This window comes from Ambystoma mexicanum, chromosome 3p (genome assembly GCF_040938575.1).
Source record: "Ambystoma mexicanum isolate Mex_15411 chromosome 3p, UKY_AmexF1_1, whole genome shotgun sequence".
Taxonomy (NCBI): domain Eukaryota; kingdom Metazoa; phylum Chordata; class Amphibia; order Caudata; family Ambystomatidae; genus Ambystoma; species Ambystoma mexicanum.
In genome coordinates, this window is record NC_090925.1 from 92,256,479 (window position 1) to 92,270,990 (window position 14,512).

A 14,512-nucleotide genomic window follows, 5' to 3' on the forward strand; every position below is an offset into this window, starting at 1 on the left:
AAGAATTGTGTTTTCACTAACATAGTGTGTAGAAATTCCTTTGTGGGTACTTGGCGACTACACTGTACTTAAGAACCAACCCACATCACCTCCTGAGAGCTAAGCCTTGATTGCTCGCGATGTTTTACCACTTAGAGAATCTTGGCTGGGGTGCTCTGTGCTTTGACTCTGCCATATAGAGAGCAGGAGTACAGATACCACCCTCCAGTCTTTACACATGTTTCTATTCATGTTCATATTAACATTTAACATGCTATGTATATGGGACACCAACATTTATAAATACACTGATTTATATTTGAGTGTGATTTTGGCATGTTCGAAGGAGGGAATAAGGGGAGATGTTTTGATTTTTTGAATATCTACCACAGCTTTTTGAGATTGTGTGGAGGTTTTTAAATGACTAAATAAAGATATTTGTGCACTGTGAATTGAGAGTTGGGTAAAAGTGGTCCCACTGCAGACTTTAACATGGGTCCAAGTCTGTTGTTGTTGTTACAGTCTGGCATTCTATCCATAAAGAAGTCATCCTGCCACAATAAACTTAAAGCAGAGAATAAATGTGAGCTAAGGTCCATCTGGCTAAAGATGTGAGAGAGGAACTACATCCCTATAGAACAGAGCCAGCCACTATCTCCCTGGAAGGATTACAAGGAGTTTGCTTGGAGTCCTATACCTGCATATGGAGCCAATGAGCCATCTGGATACTATATCCATGAAGGAGTGGCTGACAGATGAAGAGCTTAGACAGGCAGGAAGAATTCCAAATACCAAGCTGTGAGATGCATCCATGTGACTGTAACATATAATGTTGTTATTGGGGCGTACACAACATCGCTGACGGTGGATGGAATTTACCCACGGTGCCTGGCGCACTGTCAAGCAATGTCTCCAAATATGCTTTTAGATCAGTTAAGTGTCTAGTCCTAGTGTAGACACATACAATGTGGCCCCTTCCTAAGTCAAAGGAGATGGAATGAAGAGGCAAGATGTGTGCAGAAGAATGAACGGTCCTAATAACCATAAATTCCAATGATAGGCCTGATGGCCACACTCTTACATGAGCACAGCAGAAAGGATTGCCGGCGGATTCTAGGATGGGAGACCTTTACCAACATGCACCACAGACACCGTCCAATTAATTGATTAGCAATGGGTACGATATTGCAAAGTCAAAGGAAATCTCCAAATCAATAAATACAATGGAACTCATAATCATGAGCGAAATTGCCTGAAGGCCACTGCTTATGTTTACACTTTACACAAAAAGGTCCCATCCAGGCAATTTTCATCTTTTTCACTGCAGAATGCAACCGTGAAGTGTGGAGTAATGGCGTGATTGGCTTTATGCCTCTCCTTTGCGCTCTGTATTCTAAAATGATGTAATCCATGTAAAAAAGCTATTGTAAAAAACAAGGAGATTCCATAGGAAATCATTGGTTTGACGTCGCAATAGAAATCTCATGCGTGCATATGCCCAAGTTGGTTTTTAAGTTGAAGGTAAAAGGAAGGCTGCAATGTAACGTCTGTGCTGTCCCTGCGCACCAGCATTACTCTGCCATCAATTTCTCTATCCACCCACCAGCCCCTCCATCCATGGCTCTCCCTGCCCTCACATATGATCACAAATCCTGGAACAAAGTCGGGGTACTCCCCATCCTAGTCGAAGCCCTACTACTCTGTCTCCCAGCTTCGCTGAACTCTGATAGACCCTTAACCATCAAATAATTTGACTCCTGGCTTAAAGAATCACTAATTCCTATCAACCCCTCATGCTGCGCAACCTCTTGCAAAGGATTGTCCTTCAAATGGTTCACACCCCACTTGAAGACTTTCAAAAGTCAAAATAAGTATCTTGAGCGCAAATAGCGAACATCCAAAACCGCTCTCAGCAAATCTATGTTCACCCACAACCACCCTAATTACAAATCCGAGATCCGAAAGGCCAAAACGGTCTATTACAATAACAAAATTCTAAACTACCGCAGCAGCAGCAAAGAACTCCACAAGACCATCTCCAAATTTGTGAAACCCACTTGCACCTCTGTCCAAACCACGCCCACGCAAACGTACTCCCTCTCACTGCATTTCTACAACACAGCGCTTGACAGGATCGCAACCCTTAATACCAAACTCTCCACCCTCACCCCTTGCCCCGCACCTACCTCTCCCGATTCCGTTGCCCCGACGACCGCAATGCCAGCCTTCGACTCTTTCCGCTCCATCTCGCGAGACGAGTTCCTAGATCTACTATCAAGCAACAGACCCTCTGGATCCCTCCTTGACCCCTGTCATGCCTCTCTTCTGAGATAAATATTTTCAACTACTTGAGAAGAAGAATAAGAAAGGTCCATACTAAATGACTCCCTCACCACTGGCATCTTTGAGAGGCCTTTAAATTAGCGCATGTCAAACCGCTTCTAAAAAAGGCATCCCTCGACCCCCTAAACCCTAAGAATTACAGGACAATCTCCAACACCAGACTTCTCACGAAACTCATTGACCATGCTGCATACTCTCGGCTCATCCGCTTTGTAGAATCCAACAAACCTCTTGACCTCGCTCAATCAGGCTTCAGGCTGCACCATGGAACAGAAACAACTCTGTTCTCGATCTGGGATGATCTCAAGGTCGTGGCAGACTCAGAGGTTTGTGCAGCGCTGATTCTCCTTGATCTGTCAGCAGCCTTTGACACTGTCAACCATTCTATCCTCCTTGACCATCTTCACTCCCTAGGAATCCGAGGCTCGGCACTCAAATAGATTGCCTCCTTCCTCAAAAACCAGAAATAAATTGCTTTCCTTGCACCTTTTGTTTCAACCGCTCGCACTGTGAATACTGGAGTATTCAAATGTGCCTTCCTCTGCTCCCCTTTTCAACCTCTAACTGAATACTCTACCAGGAATCATCCCCACGCACAAGCACACATGCTACAACTACACTGATGACACCCACATGTTCCTAAGAATTTCGAAAACAACCTGCAACCCACGTCCCAACCTCGAACCCTGCCTCAGTGATATTGACCGATGGATGACAAGAAATCACCTCCTTCTGAACCCAGATAAAACTGATGGTGTCTGGCAATACTGGCCTTCTCCCGCAACCACTCCCATGGCCCCCCTCCCTTGGCAGCTGCCCCTGACTCCCTCCGAAATAGTAAAAAAACTTGGGTGCACAATGGACTCAGGACTAACCCTCTCCCATCAGATCAATAATGATTCAAAATCCTGTCACTACCACCTGAAACTCCTAAAACACATTTTCCCTTACCTCACCTATCCCAACAGACTTGCTGCTATTATGTCCATTGTTATGTCGAGACTGGACTACACCAACCCCTTATACCTGGGAGCACCGACATACCATCTTAACAAACTCCAAAGAGCCCAAAACGCTGCCACCAAACTACTTCTTGCTCTGAGACAAAGGGATCACATCTCTTCAGCTCTCTGCACCCTTCACTGGCTCCCTGTGGGATGAAGGGCCACTTTCAAAACCCTATACATTACCCACCGAGCAGTGCACAAGACCGGCCCATCTTACCTGCAAGAGAAGATTAAACCCTTCCTCCGATCACGCGCCCTAAAATGGAGGATTGGTGGGTCCACCTTCTCAACCTTGGCTCCAACTCTGTGGAACTCACTACCGGCACATTCGGCAAACCAAAACTACATGGCCCTCTGCAAAGCTAAAAAAAACGGTCTCTTTCCGTAAACCTGTTTAGGACCATCTAGGGCCGCTGAAACCCAGCAACATCATGGACCACAGCTCCAAAGACATTACATTGGAAAGTAATTACTGCCTGTGGACAAATAGTCTAAGGAGATGCAGAGCAAAGAGACCTCAGAAAGCACCTAAAAAATTACCAAGACAAATTTAGAGAATAGATACCGTAGATGGCAACCTTAGCGTCCTGCAGGCTCTAAGATTTGTGATTGCTGACTAGCCGCTTCCCGACTCTAGTACACAGGCCTAGCCACCTCTCGCTCCAACAAACTGACAATACCTACTGGCTACATACCTTGTCCCAACTACATGCCTAAGATACGTTTGCTCCTTGGCGCAAGAATACCCAGATTCTACACTGCCTCCATCCAGCCTATCCTCTAGCATCACTGCCTGACTTTATCATGCTGGTGCAAAATAACTCCTGTCCTATAACCAACTCCTGTCCTATAACCATCTCCGGTTCCAGAAACACCTCAAGACCTTTCACTTCAGCACTGCTTTTTCCTCTCTTCTTCCCTGCTGATCTGGTCTCTCTCTCGGCACTGTGCACCTGGCCACATTCTGACCTTCGGGCCCAGGTAACTGCTCAATCTTTATTTTATTTTTTATTTTTGGATTTGTAAAGCACACTGCAGACCTCTAGGCAATGAGGCGCTATAAATATACTTAAGGAAGCTTGCTTGTGGGTTACAATAAGCGGCCCAATGTGTGAAGCTTAACAACATACAGTTATTTATACAGTTGAGTTACTGAGTACAATGTTCTACAATACAGAGTATGTCAAGTTCAAGCTATAGCAGGAGTAGAGACATTATACAAGAAGAATAGCCTCTTTAGACAAAGAGCCTTGTTTTAGGGCCTTGCGGAAGGTGGCATGGGACTCGATAGATCTAATCTGGTCTGGGAGTTTGTTCCAAACAGTGGCGGCCATAGTTGGGAAGCTAAATCCTCCAGCACGCACTCTGCATGAGTGAGGTACTGTGATGCGGTTAACATATGCAGTTCTTGCAGGTCTGGAGGCTGTTTGTCTGGAGATCCTTTGTGTAAGGTATCTGGGGGTGAGGCTGTGAATACATTTGTGGGTTAGGGCTAGTGTTTTGAAGACGACCCTTTCCTTAATAGGTAGCCAATGTGCCAATGTGCCTGTCTTCTGATCGTGGAGATGTGTTCCCTGCGTGAAAGGCCAGTGGCTGCCCTTAAGACGTTGTTATGTGCTATTGGAAGTTTGGCCAGGTTCTTTTGAGATGTGCCAATGAAGAGGCCGTTGCAGTAATCAGCCTAGAGCCGATGAGGGCACTAGCTATGGTGATACAGTTCTGTTGGGTTAGGAATGGTCTGACAGCGTTAATCAGTTTGGCATCGTAAGCTGCAGAGGATGCGATAGTGTTGACCTGCCTGTCCATGGTGAGGCTTGGTTCAAGGCACACAGCTAGTATTTTGATTGTTTGTGATACTGTGATAGGGATGTCATCAATTGAGAATGTATGGTATTCTTTGGCAAGTTTATTTAGAGTGAAGGGGGATCCTATCAGCAGGAGTTCCGTTTTGTCACTGTTTATTTGCCATCCAAGATTGTATGGTGGAGTAGATGAGGTTGAGGGTGTTGGAGTCAGCTAGATAGTCCCCTGTGAGAGGTATGAGCACCTGGGTGTCATCTGCATAATGTGTATATGAGATGCCCAGCGAGTCTAAGATTTTGAGTAAGTGTCTGATGAAAAGGTTATACAGCGTAGGGGCTGTACATGAGCCCTGTGGGACCCCACATTTGATAGTGCTCGGCGTGGCATTGGCCGATTCAGAAAAGACCTTCATTACTCTCTCCTGAAGGAAAGAGTGGATCCAGTCGCAGGCCTTAGGAGAGAAGTCTGCCGTGGAGGTGAGATGGTGACATAAGGTTTTGTGCTCAACGAGGTCGAAGGCAGCTGAGAGGTCTAGTAGTAGGAGGAGAGCAGGTTTGCCTGCATCTCTGAGGTCATCTATTTGGTTTTTCAAATAGATGACCTCAGAGGCCACCATCTGCACTGGGGTCTGTATCTGTACCCATACAGCACACCCGCTTTTCATCTGTAATTATCAGATATACCCTATCTGACTATCCTAGCACTTGCCAGTTGCTGGCTGCACTACCACTGCTTATCCTTCTTGTTTATTTATTATTTTACTTATTTATATTTATGCTGTTCTCTACCATGTTCCACACTTTCCAATTCTCTCCCCTTCCATGCACTTTTCCCCTTTTCCTCTCCCATGCACTTGCACACTCTTGATGTCACTGGGCCTAGTAAGATCGTCATTTTTGTTTTCTCCCCTGTTCCCCTCCCTTTTGTCTGGTCGAGGTCTGAAACACTTGTGTATGAGCAGGATATAAATAAAATATCATATCAGATCATATCCAACCTCAATGTAGCTACATTGGTGCGAATAACTCCTGTTCTATAACTAAATATCCTGCCTAAACCTACCCTGCAACACACCATTACGACAATCAAAGACTGGGAAAGGAGCTTGAGATGACTGCATTGGTGCGAGATAGCTCCTGCCCTATAACCAACTATCCTACCTAATCCTATCCTGCAACCCACCATAAACCACAATCAGTGACACAGAACCAGGGTCCCGGAGATGCATCGTGCTGAACCTAAAAATAATGACCCTCTGAGCAAGCAAACATATCTTACTCGGCACATAGCTGTGAATCTATCCTAGAGTGAGGTTGAGGCTGTGAGTGCACTGGAAGCGCTGCAGCTGCCGGCTACCTGGATGCTGCTGGCTCTGCAGGGACGGCAGGATCAACAGAGCTCTGTGCCAGATGTGGGTCTTGGACCTTGACTCCCCCCAGCGGGGGTCAAAGATGCGCATGAGAGGCACGTCTCCATAGAAGAGCTGGACACGCACCTTCTGCATGGACGGAGGGCATGCACACTTGCGGCACAACAGGGGAGCGGCTCTCCCATACCCAGGGTGGTGGTGTGCCCGACGTGGGCTTGACGGTCCCGCTGGTGGTGGAGGTGGAAGGGGAGGTGCTTTCCAAGTTTCGGGAGAGGCAAATGCAAGGCACCAGATGGCAGCTCAAATAGGCAGAGGGCCCTTACAATATCAGCCAATCAGAAAGGGGATGGTAGGAGCCAACCCTGATTGGTCCAGAGTCAAGCTAGGTGAAAGGGATAAATGGCCAACCCTAACGCAACGTTTGTTGACTATTTCAGAAAGGTGAACAACGCCAGGAGAGTGGAAGCCACTGGTGGGCCTACCTGGGCTCGAACAGTTAGGAGGAGGCTGCAAAGGAATAGCCTTACCCCAAGACGATGGCAGTGAAGTAACTGTCTAGGAGTCCAAGGACTATCTTTACTTTCATTAATTCAAAGGACTCTTAACAAATGAAAGTATTATTTTTCCATCTAAATACTGTCTCCTGTCCTGAATGTCACACCCTGACTGCAGCTACCGTGAAACAAAAGAATATAATCCGGAACAGTGTGCATTCAAGAATAAACCATCCTCTCCAGATAATCACCTCTCCTATCACTATGCTCACTCTCTACTTTACACCACACACAATAGAGCGCAGCTATACCCCTCAATCAATGTCGGCCTAGCTGCTCACATAAGAACAATGCTCCATTAACACCTCAACATCCTACTAGAACGCAGCTATACCCCACAAATAAATCGGCCTAGCTTCACACATAAGCATCCTACACAGGCCGTATGCCACCAGAATGCAGTTTCGGGGACAAAACACCGGACTGCACACATTCAATGATCTCTCAATACCACCACACTTAATGTTAGGATGCAGCTACTACCAGGCAATCGCATCGGCTGCTCACATAATGAGTGCACCCAAGCACCCTATGCCACCCTATACTCTCAACTAACCTGGACTTCGGTCCACAAGGGCGTTCAACCCACAATCGCTTTGAGATCATACCAATGCTATATAGAGTGCTATATAAATGCCAAATAACATAACATCAAAAACAGAGAAAATGCCCCAAAGCTGTCGTTTTGCTCCTTCATTCGTTCTCCATTGACTTTGAAAATGAGGCCCTATGTTTCTGTAGTATGATGACCTAAGCATAGATGGTGAGAGCGCCAAGGTTCCACATAGTGGACCTTGCAAAAAGAATTAATGGGAGATTTCCAAAATGCAAATGGAAAAGAGACGTAGTGACAGAATGAAAGTTAGGGACACAGGTCATAGATCTCAGTGCACAAAACACACATGGTGAAAAGTCAATCGAGTGAAAGTTGGATCTATGTGATTATTGCGACAGCCGAAAATGCTGACTTTTTTTAACCCTTTAGACCTCATGTATATGTGGGGGTAGACCCCACACAACCTCCCCATATTAATATTATACTCTAAACCCCCCTACATATATATGTGGTGTAAGGGGGTTAAAAAAAAAAGTCTGCATTTTCGGCCGTCGCAATTCCCAGGTTGACATTTTTGTACAATTCCATGAAAGTTCAAGGTGGCATGGACTAGTGCTTCCCTGAAACTAGGCAATGCATTCTGTCAATATGGGATTGAGGGAAAAGGTGTTCAACTTTAGTATTAAGATGTGACGGCGAAGACACAACCACCTTTGTTCCTGCTCGTCCATTATTCTACGGAACGTCCTCATACAACAAACATAATCGCTGTCCTGTATAATGAGAAAAATTGGCACTTTTAACCGCCCTTGTTAACCAGCACCAACTACTTAAAGGAATGTCAGGAATGTGGGTAGTCCAAACTAGCAAGCAATGTTAAACTTGGGTTGACCAAGACAACCCTCCAGGTGTACACTGTGGGACTTTTTGAGACATTGAACAGTTTCCGTCTCGTACCTGTCAGAAACGACTCCTTACAGACCCAGCTTTGGCCTTTTGCCCACTTCATAATATTAAGCACTTAAGGGGAAATGTACAACGTTTAATGAGGAACCAGCATATAATTGCTAAAGTTTTGTGAGACTGCACGTGCATTTTCCATGCCCATCTCTGTGGATCATGTCCTTGGAGGCAATGCTGGTGCAAGGCTGGTTTATATAACTGTGACAGTGAAGGAGGATCCAGAAGGAAGATTTGATTTACTGATTCACACCGATTTCTTGTTTATATGGCTATGGCTCCACTCTCCGAACGTGCCAAACAAATTAAAGCATAATGCATAATGTTATTTCACTCGCACTTTGAGGGCTTCCTATGTTGGTATAACTGAATTTAATTTAACAGGGCCTCTGGTAAAACGAACAGTGCTTTTGAAGTTTTAGGCCTATTCAGCTTTTCAGAATTTGGCCAGAAGGATGCAAGCTGTTCTCATGTAAATCACCACCCTATTGTTTGCTTTAAAAGGTAAGTGGACCAGTCTTCGAATGCATATGGCCTCTAGATATGATGGTTTGCTCCTCAAATAATTTGTATTTTTTGGCATTGATAGCAGCATAGTTTCACAAAATGCAAATTGGAGATTCACAAAATGTGTTTCCATTGAAGTAATGGCATGGGCTGGTGCCCCCATCTTACTTCCATGATGACAATGTGCAGTGATTTACACATGTGGGTGAATGTGGACATGCTTAACACTTCACAGGCAGGCATGCTTGCCTCTTGTGCACTTAACTCTGAATAATTGGGAATTCTCACCCCTTATTTATACATTATGCACTTGATTGATACTGCACAGACAGACATATTTCCCCTTCCAATATGCACTTGTTTAACAATGGCCATTGGCACATGGCCCCATATTCTCTCATTATGCACATGTGATAGTGATAGTCAGGCATGCATGCCCCTTATTTTTCCATTATGCACTCATTTAGCACTGGATAGTCGAGCATGCTTGTCCCTTATATTTCTGTTATGCACTTGGCAGCCATGCACAAGACCCAAAGATGCACATTTGTGACCATGCCACTAACAGGGAAAGGCATGCCACTTAAATTGATGTATATATTCTTCTCATCTGCACCAAGTATCAGACAGTGACAATAATTTCACATGGACACTGCAAGGAGTCGATTCTGGCACATAAAGTAAATGTGTCAAACTGGCAACAATGCCATTTATTACATTATTGTATTGTATTAATTTATTTGCATTTGTAAAGTGCCTAAACCCGGGGGCATCAAGGCACTTTTGCAATCCAGTTACTCGGTATATATGCTTACAGAAATGAGCAATTAATTTACGGGTAAAAAATGGAACAGACAAGAGGTTCTTGTCCCTTCCAATGTCTGTGGTCTGTCCGGGCAAAGTTTAGGCAAAGTTTTTCGAGTATTCTTAGAGTATTCCTAAATGCACAATGAGACTTTTCTGCAATTAGCGAGGGAGGAAGAGCGTTCCAATGAGATGCTGCTATAGCAGGGAAACTAGCCCCTCCTCCTCTGGCCCGTTTCAATGTCGGTGGTGCGATTTGGTGGGAGTGGGAAGCTCTGATCGGTCCGGATGACTTCACTTTATCAATTCTTTGGGATATTCAGGTGCTGTTCTTGAAAGGCATTTGTGGGTGATGGTGAGGATTTTGAAAATAATCCTATCCTGGATAGGCAGCCAATGCACATCCGTTCTTGCTGCTGAGATGTGGTCTCGTTGTGAGATGTTAAGTGCTTAGCGCAGTGCATTACTTTGGATTACCTGCATTTTGCACATGTTATTTTTGGATGTGTCTGCAAATAGGGCATTGCAATAGTCAAGTCTTGCACCAGTTATCGATCTTACAATGGACAAACAGCTTGTCGGTATGAGGAATTGCCTGGCTGCGTTGAGACGTTTGCCCGTGTATGCTGCTGACAAGGCAATTGCATTCACTTGTTTTGAGAGGGAGAGGGTGGCATCCAGGTGCACTCTCAAAGGTTTCACGGATGCTGAGACCAGGATTTTGATGGCATAAATCAGGAAAGATTAGGTGCAATGCAGGTGATCCCACTACCAGAATTTCTGTAGAAGTCTCTCTGAAATGAAAGGAGCGGGTGGTCTGGCTGGGGGGAAGGAGGCGGGTGGTACAGGCAGTGGGTGACTTGGATTTGATGGGATTTTGTTTCAACAAAATGTTCTCCTGTAGTAAATGTGATTTGGCTTTCATAGCCGTGTTATAAGCAGATGATTTAGCTGCTATGATGGCTAGTTTCTATTCTCTAGAGATTTATTTAAATGCACATCTGGTGGTCTAAGCTGATACTTTTTTTCCAAGCAGCTTCTACTCGTTGTTTATTAGTACCTAGGGGCTGGAGGTCTGGGGTGAACCAAGCATTGAAATTGGCGATGGCATTGGCTTTCCGCATGGCCGGTGGGGCAACAGCATTCACTTATTTGGTCAGAGTGTCAGAATAGAGGTCTGCTAGTATGTTAGGGTCTGAGGAGCCAATATATTCCTGGCTGAGGGCTGTGAGATGGGGGAGATGGTTTATTTAGATATTTTTTGGGCACTGCGAATCTGCATAGTTGGGAGAGCATGTGGTGCATTCTTGTATCTTGTGTAACATGTTCACTTGTAGCTGGGGCGGTATATATATGTTAAGGAGACCCACTTTTTCGCCCTGAAATTTGAAAGCAGACAATGTTATCTTTTACGTCTTAGAATGGAGGAAAGTGAAGGACAGGATGTGGTGATCTGACCAGGGGCACTGCGTGTTAGCAGAGATAGGAATCTGAGTATTATGGTAAGCTACCCAATCCAGTGTCTTACTTTTGTTTTGCGTAGGGGCTCCAACACAGTGTATAAATCCCAGGTCAGTGAGCAAGTTTGCAATGGAAGTGACATGATGGTCTGTCGGGTTGAAATCCCCTAGTATAATTGATCTAGTAGTGGGCTTAATTTTGCTTCCTATAGATTGTAGGGGGTCTTCTTCAAAGGAGCCAATAGGGCAATTCGGGTGATAGTTGGTGTGGATATCAAGGGAGTTGGTTGGTGAAGAGGTGAGTTTAATTGAGACCAACTCGTAGTTGTCTCCCCTAGGCGTACCAATGGATCTAATGGGTAGGGTGTCTCTAAAGATAAGGGCAAACCCCCTGCCCCCTCCTCTGGCATCAGGCCTGTCACCTCTCAGGATGGAGGCTTGGTGTACCCAAGTTTCTGTAAAAGCTAATAGTTCCAGGTTTTGTACAGTGATCAAGTCATTGATGTTAATGGCTTCGGCAGGGATAGATCTGGCATTAATGAGGGCTGCTTTGGAATGGGAAGGGGGACCAGCAACTTGGTAGGTAGGTCAAGATGGGCCAGTAAGGGGTTCCTTTGGCTGGACAGTATGCTTATAATCGCATTTGCCGGTGGTTTGGCCCAGTGGGTTGGCGGCAGTGTCTGGGGAAGGGAGTTGGGGCCTGGTCTGGGACGGCGCACTGACGAAGTCCAAGGCGTAATACATGTTTGTTTCTTTGTTTGTTTATTTTATTGATTTATATAGCACACTACACCCAAGGCAATGAAACAACATGTATGCCGCAAAAAGAACATGCAATTACAGGCAATGCATACAACTTGTACATTGCAGAAAGAAAATAGTAAAGCAATTGACAGTGGAAGATAAGCTATACTAGACTCATCATTGGTCCTTCTCAGACAACCAATTTATAGTATTTCTCCTAAAGTTAGAGAAGGACTGGTGCATTCTTAGAGAGGGCGGGAGTGTGTTCCAAAGCTCGGCTGCCATAACCGGGAAGCTGCTCCCCCTGCTTCTTTTAGTTTGTACCTGGGAACTACCAGGCAATAAGAGTTTGCCGACCTAGTGAGGCGAGATGAGGATTTTATGATGATTTTCTCAGTTAGGTATAGTGGGGCAGCATGATTAAGACATGTATGGGTTAGGGGCACTGTTTTAAGCTACATTTTGTCCTTGATGGAGAGGCATTTAATCTTGACTCAGAGATATGTTCTCTTTTCGATATACTCAGATCATTCCTTAGTGCATAACTTTGCAAAATTTGGAGTTTATTGACAACATACTTACTTGCACCTAAGTAGAGTGCGTTGCAATAATCCAATTTTGACAGCATGAGGGATCTAGCTAGACAAAGACAGCTCTCTTTAGAGAGAAAGGGTTTGCAGGCCTGTATCAACTTACAAGTATATTCTGTTGCCGAGGCCGTGGCATTGACTTGTTTGCGTAGGTTAAGTGTTGAATCTAAGTAAAAGACTAGAGTTTTTACCTCTTTTGCCCCTTTAATGTTGTTAATGTGGTGAGAGTTCTTAGAGGGGGTAGCTAGTGGAGGATTACTACTGCTCAAACTTCCCTCCATGCAGGTTTTGCTGGATGGGTCAAGTATGAAGGGTGAGATCTGAGGCCTAGGCTGGCATCTCGGTGGTAGCAGGGAACCAAGGCGGACTTGTTTTTAGTGTCCTGCATCCTAACCTGCTATTTCTGAATGCAAATGCCGGCGGCGCGGACGAAATTTATTTTTGTGCCACCATTTTTGGAGTGTTGCATGCACGTGAGCGTTTCCTTGCAATGTATGTCGGTCTGGCAGCAGGTAAGAGTTGGTGGCTAGGCACCTTTTAGGGTGAACGTTAGTCCCTGAGTTGTTTCTTGTGACCTGATGAGGTGACACACTACTTTCTCCAGTGCCACATGTACTGAACTCAGAACTGGGTTGAGTACTCAGTTGGAGTGCTAGTTTCGGAAGCAGCCATTTTTGGAGCGTGGCATGCACGTGAGCGTTTCCTTGTAATGTATTGTGGTCTGGCCAGCGGGTAAGAGGTGGTGTTTAGGCACGGTTTAGGGTGAACGTTAGTTCCAGAGTTGTTGCTTGTAACCTGGTGACATGGGTGCTCCATGACTTCATTGACGTTTTCATCCAAAGATCCATGTGTTAACTGTGTATGTTGTCAGTAATTCTCGTATCTTGTGTAACATGTTCACTTGTAGCTGGGGCGGTACATATATGTTAAGGAGACCCACTTTTTCGCCCTGAAATTTGAAAGCAGACAATGTTATATTTTACTATTTTGGTTATTGACCACAGGGAGGACTTCCAGAGCACTGTCATCACCCCTCTTGAGCCACGTATATAGCCTGCATGGTACACCCTGGAATAGTAAGTGTTAGGGAGAATTCTAAGTATGGCTAATTTCCCTTACCTAGTGAGTCCCTCAGCAGCTTTGCTGGATTTCTAGGATTTATTTTTTTCACCTGGTAAGAGTGTGAGCCTTTTTTCCCCACTCTTACATTTGTTTGCTGTGTGTGTTTAACATTTCTGTGTTCATGGACTGTGGAGCCTCACCTACTCCACAGGCATCATCGTTTTACTATGTGTTACACAGCACCCTCAGTGCAGTGACACAGGGTTGTCTTTTAGACTTCCCAACTCAGACTCCATTTTCTGGGACTGACTTCTGTCCCCCAGATTAGGTAAAGTTGCCATTAACTTTACTAGTCTCTTTTTAATCCACAGATCCAGTACAAACCATCTTACATGGAGTACTGGAAAGGGTTAATACTTATCCCTTTTTGTCTGTTTCTCTTGGATCAATGTTTTGCTCCCTTTCTATGAAGACTTGGCTGGTGGCAGTGGTAACTACCTTATTTTTCCTACCGCGGTTATCTTAAATAACCATGGTATTGTTTTAGCCTATCTTGGTAGCCTCGTACTTAAACCCCCTTGACCATATTGTTTTTAATATTGTTCCGGATGTGTTTAGTCGCCATTTCTTTTTGGAGAAGTTTTTCTCGTGTTCGTCTCTACGCGCAAAACCAATTTTGGTTCCTTTGTTCACCGTCTTTTTGCAGGCTTCTGCATATAAGCCCTCCTTTAGGCACCTGAAAGTATGGGTAGGCAGGATGTGAGGGAGGAGTTT